Source organism: Phasianus colchicus, chromosome Z, assembly GCF_987193195.1.
Source record: "Phasianus colchicus chromosome Z, bPhaCol1.hap1.1, whole genome shotgun sequence".
Taxonomy (NCBI): Eukaryota; Metazoa; Chordata; class Aves; order Galliformes; family Phasianidae; genus Phasianus; species Phasianus colchicus.
The window spans coordinates 79,293,591-79,301,965 of NC_143476.1; the positions used below are offsets into that span (position 1 = coordinate 79,293,591).

The 8,375-nt window shown below is 37.8% G+C and overlaps 1 long non-coding RNA gene across 1 annotated transcript; it reads left to right on the top strand.

Annotated features, from left to right (window-relative positions):
• The first annotated feature begins 1,529 nt into the window (after positions 1 to 1,529).
• Positions 1,530 to 7,181, top strand: LOC149913119 (uncharacterized). The gene is made up of 3 exons (XR_016461981.1): positions 1,530 to 1,688; positions 5,336 to 5,556; positions 7,016 to 7,181. It is a non-coding gene; the product is annotated as an uncharacterized LOC149913119 (long non-coding RNA).
• Positions 7,182 to 8,375: the final 1,194 nt, after the last annotated feature.

Genomic DNA, 8,375 nt, shown 5'->3' on the forward strand with positions numbered 1-8,375 from the left:
CTGTGTGTAAAGGGTCCACTGAGGTGGTGATTCAAGAATGTGAACATTTCTCCATCTTTTGGTAATTTTAGCATTTGCTATTTTTCACTGTCTGCTCTTCCTTTAGCACTGCAAAAATGATTCCAAATTCTAAACACAATACTAATCTGGCTTTTGTCTCTAATATTTTGCTTATTCAATGAGCTTTCTAGTTTACACAAACTATACTCTACTATATGCAGTGTTAATATGCAGTAAACTGCTGGACTTTCAAATAATTTGAGATGCCAAATGTAAAAGATCTATTGAAATTTTCAGAATGCTAACTTCAAAAAGAAATGCGGTTCACCTTTATGTTTGATAGAAACCTCATCTTCAGTCCAGATTGTCTCAGATTTGCAGTTCTTATTCTTTACAATGAATATACACTAATACTTGGCAAGCTTCATATAAGCTTCATATAGAATTGTGCTTCCAGGATTAATAAATTAGTTCTTTTTTTTTTTTTTTTTTTTTTTTTGATAATCAGCACATGAAACGATGGTTTTGCACATATTAATCTGACATCAAGAATGATCTGAATTTTTTTTTGCTGAGCTTTAAACTGAAAATCGAACTTATCCAAACAGATTCACATTCCTTGATCAATCTGAAAAGCAACTACAATATTATGGAAAAGAGCAGTATCTATACTTGAGAGTTATTTGTGGTAGATAATGCAATGCTGCACGAAACTGAGGGATGTAAGGATGGAGAACATCCCTGCTGAAAAAAGCAGCCAAGCAAGTCAGCTGTATCTGAGCTTCATCAAAAGAAGCATGACCAGCAGAGTGAGGGAGTTGATCCTGCCCCTCTGCTCTGGTGAGGCCTCATCTGGAGTACAGCATCCAGACGTGGAGTCCTCAGTGCAGGAGAGACACGGACCTGTTGGAGAGTGTCCAGAGGAGGTCCACAAAAATGATCCAAGGAGTGGAACACCTTTCCTGTGAGGACAGACAGAGCTGGGCTGCTCAGCCTGGAGAAGGCTTGAGGTGACCTCATAGAGGCCTGTTTGTATCTAAAGGGGGCCTGTAATAAAGAATGGGACAGATTCTGAAGCAGGATCAAAGGGAAATGGTTTCAAACTGAAAGAGGGGAGACTTAGATTGGGTATAAAGAAGACATTTTTTACAATCGGGGTGGCGAGGCACTGGAACAGGTTGCCCACAGAGATGGTGGGTGTTCTTGGTGTATTAATAGCAGCCTTTATTACAGACTGATGAAAAGAGTGAAGAAGTTACCACTGTGTTAGAAGTTTATTTGTGCAGATGTCTGTTTTAAGAGGGTAAGAGATCCCGCTGGGATACTAGGAAATTACTTGCTACATTTCACCTCATAGTATTATTCCCTGAAAGTAAACTGAAAGCTGTTTTTCTTCTGGAAGGAAATACTTAAGGACTTGTTTCTCTTTATATATATATGCTTTTTTTCTTTTTTTTCTTTCTTGCTTTCTTTTTTTTTCTTTTTTTTTTTTTTTTTTTTTTTTTTTTCCTGGGACTCAGTGAATACAGTACTTTACATCTCCAGCTGTTCAGGAAGCAGTGACTTTTCTGAGACTTTTTGCTCTTCTGGTTATCTATGAACTGGCTCTAATGTCAGTTGGAAACAACAAACCAATCATCTAAATTAAACCTGGAATATTCAGATAATGTGATTCTGAAGAATTTCAAGTAAGTTGGGATATCAGTTTGAAGACCACGGTTTGAAGTAATTATGTTAATATTCTACATTAGTCTGTGTTAAATTACCATCACTCATTTTTTGCAGTGTAAATTAAAAAGAATTCAGAGAATTAAAGGGTGACAAAAGTAGTTGTGGCCTAGGAGCAGCATCACCTTGCATATACATCTCCTTGATTTCTCTCAAAGCACTCTGAGCATTACAGAGCAGAGCCGGACTGCCAAAATTTAGGGCTGAGTAAGAAGAGAAGGAGAGGGATTGGCACTCTGGCATCAAAGAAAAAAAAAAACACACAGCCCTGGAAGAGAGATTGAGCCCTGATAAAACAAACTACAGAAAAGTCCCCAGCAGTCTCACCCCAGAGCCCTCACCTTCCCTCTCCACAGCCCTGCCGTGGCTGGAGTCAGCCCTGACAAAGATTATTTTCTGGTATTTAGCCTCTGAAGAATGGTGTCACCTCCAAAGTGCCTTTAAAGAGTGATATCCTCCTATTTATCTCTTTGGATTCTAACCAAGATTTCCTGGAAGATAAATTGGCTTCAGATGAAACTGCTTTATAAGTCACGGTAGTGATTTAACAGTATAGGAGATGACAGGCCACTGCTTTGGGCCACTTTCCAGCATTAAAAATTTATTAGCATTGGTATCCTAATACATCACATAGACAGTGCGAAGCTACCTCAGAAGTTCTCTGTTAGAATAGCAAAGAATATTCACAAAGCAGATGGGCTACATGGCTCGAGCTCCAGGCTGTGCTCCCTAAACTGGATGCATTTCTGTGTGAGTACTAATGTTCAATAATTCATTTTTTAATAACAAACTCAATTAAAAAGGCTAAGCCTTATGAGAAGCAGCAAAATATGCTGAATGCCCCCCAGATTTGGGGTAATTCTGAAAAATCGTGAATTTAGGAAGAGTCTCTGCTCTGCTTTTCTTTTTGAAAATGACTGCAATATTGCCAGGAGAATCATGGTGAAAGTCAGGAATTCTCCAACATCTTGGATGCTTGGCAGCAACAGCAAATGGACAAAACACTTCTCCAACCCAGCTGGCAGGGGATCTGAACAGATACATGAAAAAAATGATATCCTACATGGAAAGGAAAAGAAGAGATTGCGATTGTTGATCTGGCAAAATAGTAAATGAACAGGAAAGAAAACATAAATATTTAATGTTTATTGCTTGAAACAATATTATTACTAAATTTAGAGGCAAAGTCAAGTAATTAATGGTTCAATAATTGAAGCCAGAAGGCAGGGAAAAAATCCTCATATTGTATATCAATTAAAATGTTATCTGGTGTTTCTATTCTATTTTGTTTTGTTTTTAAACACGAGTAACACAACATAGATTCCAGTGATGAGAAATGTATTCTTTTTCAGATTTTTTTTAAGGTAATTTTCTTGTTAGTGTTATATCAAGCACAGCTTCTTCAGCACAGTAAGAACTGTTCTTCTAGCTCCTTGCTGCAGAAATAACTTACAGCAGAGAAAAGTAAAGATATTTATCACAGGCATTGTGTAAAATGCAAAAGGTTATGGAAGCTGTTTCCCTACTTTCATTTTCTTCCTGTATGGTGAAAGAGGAAAGGAGATCAGCCTAAATCTGCTGCAAGTTTGCTGTTAGCTTGCAGTTGGTTCAGCTCTTCATTTCCTCTTAAGACTATATAAAGAAATTTCAGAGAAAAAGCCCCATCATCTCCTGTGCTCAGGCCAACTCATAGTTCATGTCCTATGGATTTTGGTATTCACCTATTCAGTATGGTTAGAGATAGAAGCAGAAACTATTCCAAACACATTCACAAAACTTGCAACAAATATGTCCGTTTTAATTCCAGAGGCTTTTAAAGGAAAGTGCTGTGGAGGGGTAAGGAGGAATCATTCTGGGGGAAAGCTTTTTAGTGAACTTTTAATCTTAGTATTTTCTTTTCTTTTGCTATTCAGACGTAAACATATTTATTTTCCTTCTTTGCTTTTTCTCTTCTTTCTCTTCTTTTTTCCTCCATTCCCTTCTGAAGAATGGAAAGGATGAAGCAGGCTAAAAATGAATAAAAATGAGCAAACAAAAGAAAACATCTACCTGGAACAAATTAGACCGGCTGATTGAATATTCTCAGTGGGTCTCTGCGGAATGTATTTCAGCTCTGACAATTTGCACTATGAAAATGCCAACTTTGTAAAATTCCTGTGGATATCTGTAAGATGTGCTATTCTTATGTAGCTGACTGTCTAACTTTTGAAGACCAGAGCACTTTTATCATAACAGAGCATACTCCTATGTATTTTTATTTTAGTTATTTAGTTACTTATTTATTTTTAACATAGGTTGTAGGTTTTTTTCTTTTCTTTAACCTCTGTTTTCATGAGGGGAAATACATTTCAATTTTCAGGACAGGTAGTATTCAGACTCAAGCAACCTTTACCTTTAGTTTTGCAACGCCTGTTATAGAGCAGGCTCCTTCTTGATAGATAACAGAATTTCCTTGTTCTCATTCTTAATCCTGAGGTTTTTTTGGCTTACGTTTATACTGGGACTATTGATGGTCAATATTCTACCATTTACAATGCCTGCAAGAGACGTCATTTATCAGTAAGATAGTCTCGTAATTTATTAGGCAGATTACTGAAAGCTTCAATATTATCTAAGTGCTATAAAATTTAATAGGGTGCCATTTCCTCTATACTTTCTCATGAATGTTTATGAAAGGAAGTTCCATCTTTTCAAAAATGCAGATCACTTGACCAGCTAGACGTGACACAGAGCTGCAGGTAAAAAGTCTGCAGGCACAAAATTAGACAATTTTCCTCCAGGTGTTTCCATAAATTACTTTATCTCTTCTCTTTGACTTGCTGGAAAATGAAAATGTCCAAACCAATAAAAATAAATTTAAGTATTACTTTACAATCATAACAGTGAATTGTTGTCCTCTTTTAATAAAATCTAGGGTTATACTCTGCATATTTATATATATATTTGTTTATGTACAAAAGGCTCTCCACTATAATCAGCGGCAGCTCAGACGCAAGGCAAAATGAAGGCACTGGATCCTCCTATTGCTTGAATTGCAAAGACTGTTGAAATAGATTTGATAAAGATTTTGTATTTCTCTTGCATTTCCCTGAGGTTAATGGCTGCACATGCTAACATATATCAAGCATCAGGCTGTTGTCTTTCTAAAAATCAGCAATAATCAAGTAAGCCTTAAATTTTAAATGGAGTAAAATCTGCCTGAGTTGTCATCTCAGTTCAATTGACTTTCCAAAAATCTCGCTGGGATTTCAGTGAGACCATGAGCTGAGCAGGTTAGCAGAGATTTTATCTCTGGGACAAAAAATCTGTGCAGGAGAGGCAGTGTGAGGTGATTAGACATGGCTGTGTAAGTGTAACTGGGTCAGTGTGGCCATACTCTGCTGTAAATTAAACTCTAAAACAGGAAAAAAAAAAAACAACCAACTCTTCACATATTTTACATGTCTGGCAGACTTGTGATCTTGTGCTGCACTCAGCCAGCCAGGCAGCTTTACTGCTTCGTTGACTCCTGCTGTGACATCTACCAGGCTGTCCATCCTGCTGCTGCCAAACTAAACAAAGATAATTTATCTTCTTTGTGGTTAATGGAAATACCTTCTCTTGTTAGGGCTTCAGGAAGTCAGCTGTCCAGTGAGAGCCAGCAGTGCTGTTGACCCTGCCACCTCTGGTATAACCTTGACTGCTCCTCCACTGCTTCTGCTTTTCCTAATTTCTCAAAGGAGCAATAGGCGACTACTAAAATGATCTTATGGCTCAAAGGTCCTTGGAATAGGAGAGGGCAAAGGAGTGTGTTCCTCAGGACTGCAGAGCACGGGCAAGGAATTCCAGGTACATCACTGTCAGCACAAGATTATACTCATTTGCAATAAGACTCTGTCCTAAAAACTTCCTACTAACCATCCTCACCATTACTCACTTTGAGTTTAGGGGATGATCACCTCACAGTAATACATTTTTCACTGGATCACCTCCATGACAACATCAAGGGATTCCAGAATATAATGATTTCACAGTCAATATAGGAATCCATTAAGACTCCCTAATTCTGGAAGTACACGCTGCTTAAAACTGACAAAACAAGCATTGGATGAAAAAAAGTGGTTAAAATTTTACCTGCCATATCTCACTAGGTGCAGAAGATTCACATTTACAACAGTTCTCACTTCTCATGTCATTTAACATAAGCCAGGGTATTTGATAAGAAGAAATGGAGTTTGGTGCAAAAGAAATAGAATAAAAAATTGTTTGTAGGAATCACCATTTGTGAAGGTGTTCAAGAAGAGTATAGATGTGGCACTGAGGGATGTGGTTAGTGGGTGTGGTGGGGATGGATTGATGGTTGGACCAGATGGTCTTAGAGCAATTCTACGATTCTGTGATGCTAAATGTTGTGCTCAGGTTTCAGTAGGCTGCTGAAATTGCTTCTACACATCACCAAGTCTTCATATGGAAGGGCAAGATTTCTAATGAATCTACCAAAGAGCAAAGTTTGACAGGAGTTTGGACTACGTGGTTTCCAGAAGTCCCTGACAACCAAATGTCTGTGGCTATGCAGCTGAGAACTGTACTCCACTGTTAAATGCCAGATGTGGCAGCTTTCCTATCCGTGAAAAAGAGATCAAACATTTACTCACCTATCCCACAAGGGTATAGGGAGGAAGAGTATATTTACACAGCAGAAAGAAAATGTAAACTAGGTGTCACAGGACTATTGCTGAGTTACCTCTGCAGTTTAGAGAGGCTGTGGGTGAAGAAAATCATTCATCCATCCATTGTTTTTTATAGGCCCCTTAGGTAAATATGGTTGAATTACCGAAGTTCGGTGAGCTATGGAGCTTCTTTGTTTGGCAAAAATTGTCTGGCAACCTGAAAAACTGCTCAGGAACTTTGTTCCACTGTCGTAAGGCCAAACAGCAGATCACATGGAATAATGTGATATGTGAAGATGTTTAGAGCAAACAGAATTCAAGGGTTTCTGTTCCCACAGAACTTCTGTGCAAGGGTTGCTCTAGGTGATTTCACAGGGACCATAAAAGTCACTGCACACAGCTATACTGCATTAACTTGCTGCACTTGGCCCAGCTCCCTGACACATCTTAGAGGATGGAAACAAAGTAGATTTACACTGAAAGCTCAAGAACTGGAGTATATTTCCATTTTGAAGCCTTGGACCTTGCTTACAGAGTTCTGAGCACCTCTGAGTCTGTTTCTCCCATAGCTTCTCAAAGTACTAAATAAGTCTATGGACTGACACAAATCATTGTCCCACGCATGTTATCATTTACAGATGAATGTTTCCCAGTGTTAACAAGGAGGATACAAGGTTTGGCTCTGCAGGACCTTTCTAGACAAGATGTGGAAATAATACAGGAGGCTGTTTCAGAACAGATCTTCTGGTTTCCAACAAGGACATGAAATGAGTACCCAGTGGAGGAAGGTTTACTACTGGGTATGAGGAAATACAGTTATAATAAATTCCAAATTTTAAACCCTCCTCGACTCTGTCATTTCTCATGATGATAGTTTATTGCTTTTTAGACCAAAGGGAAAACCGATGCCATAAATATTTTGCTAGTGTTCTCACTATAAGAACATTCCTTACTTTTTTCTAGCTCTCTCCTAAAGGAAGAGCGCTAACAAGGACAATTATTTCTCTGCACTAAGGCTGATTGAGGAAGGAGGTCAACATTCATACCTGGATTGGCTTTTTCTAGAAGGGAAGAAAATCGATTTCATATACAAAATGTCTTTCATTTCACTGCTTTTCCTCTCATTTATTTATTTTGTAGCAGCTCCCACAGGCCTTAACTGTGGAGAAGTCTCCATGGCACTAGACAGCGCACAAACACAGAGGAAGATATACTGAAGAGCTTGCAATCAAATAAAGCAGTATTACAGTGCCTCTTCTTTAGCTACAGGAGAGATGGCTAAGGAATCAATTACATTAAGATCATGCTTAGCCCAAATCTACGAGGTTGCATTTGCAGTCTCTTCCTGACACTCTATCTCGTAAAGAGAACTTGCATTAAATAAACCATATTATGAAGTATGAGACAATACCAACTATGTTAATTCAGCTGAAAAAAAAACAATATGAGAATTAAACAAAATATTGTGTTTGACTCTGCCTGTTGATTAATCCAGTTATTTGCTTTTGTAATCCTTCTAGGGTGTAAAGTTTCTTTTTTTTTTTTTCGTCACAGACTTTTCTCATGTAAATAATGTAAATATTCTTTCAGAAAAAATAAAATGAAGCTGAAATCAGGTAGACATATTCTTGACTCTGATGATGCAGAAATTACAGTTTTGAATGTTTTCTAAGATCTGCTAATCCGTGCAAAGGCTATTTTGATATTATATGTTCATCTCATCTGGTAATAATATCATGAAAGCAATGCTTAATGATACATTTGTAACTTGAACGCTTCATAATCAAAACAGGTCAGTGGGACACAGGACACAATATATACTGTAATTTATATACAATACATCTGCCTTTGTACAGAGTGTGAGAAAATAAGGGAGGCGGATTTTTGGCACATTTTGCCTATTAAGCATGGCAGTGTGTATGTAAAAATAATTGGGTGTGGAGGAAAAAGTATTATTTACTTTATCCCAGAGATCTAAATAAAAGAGATTGTTCTGTG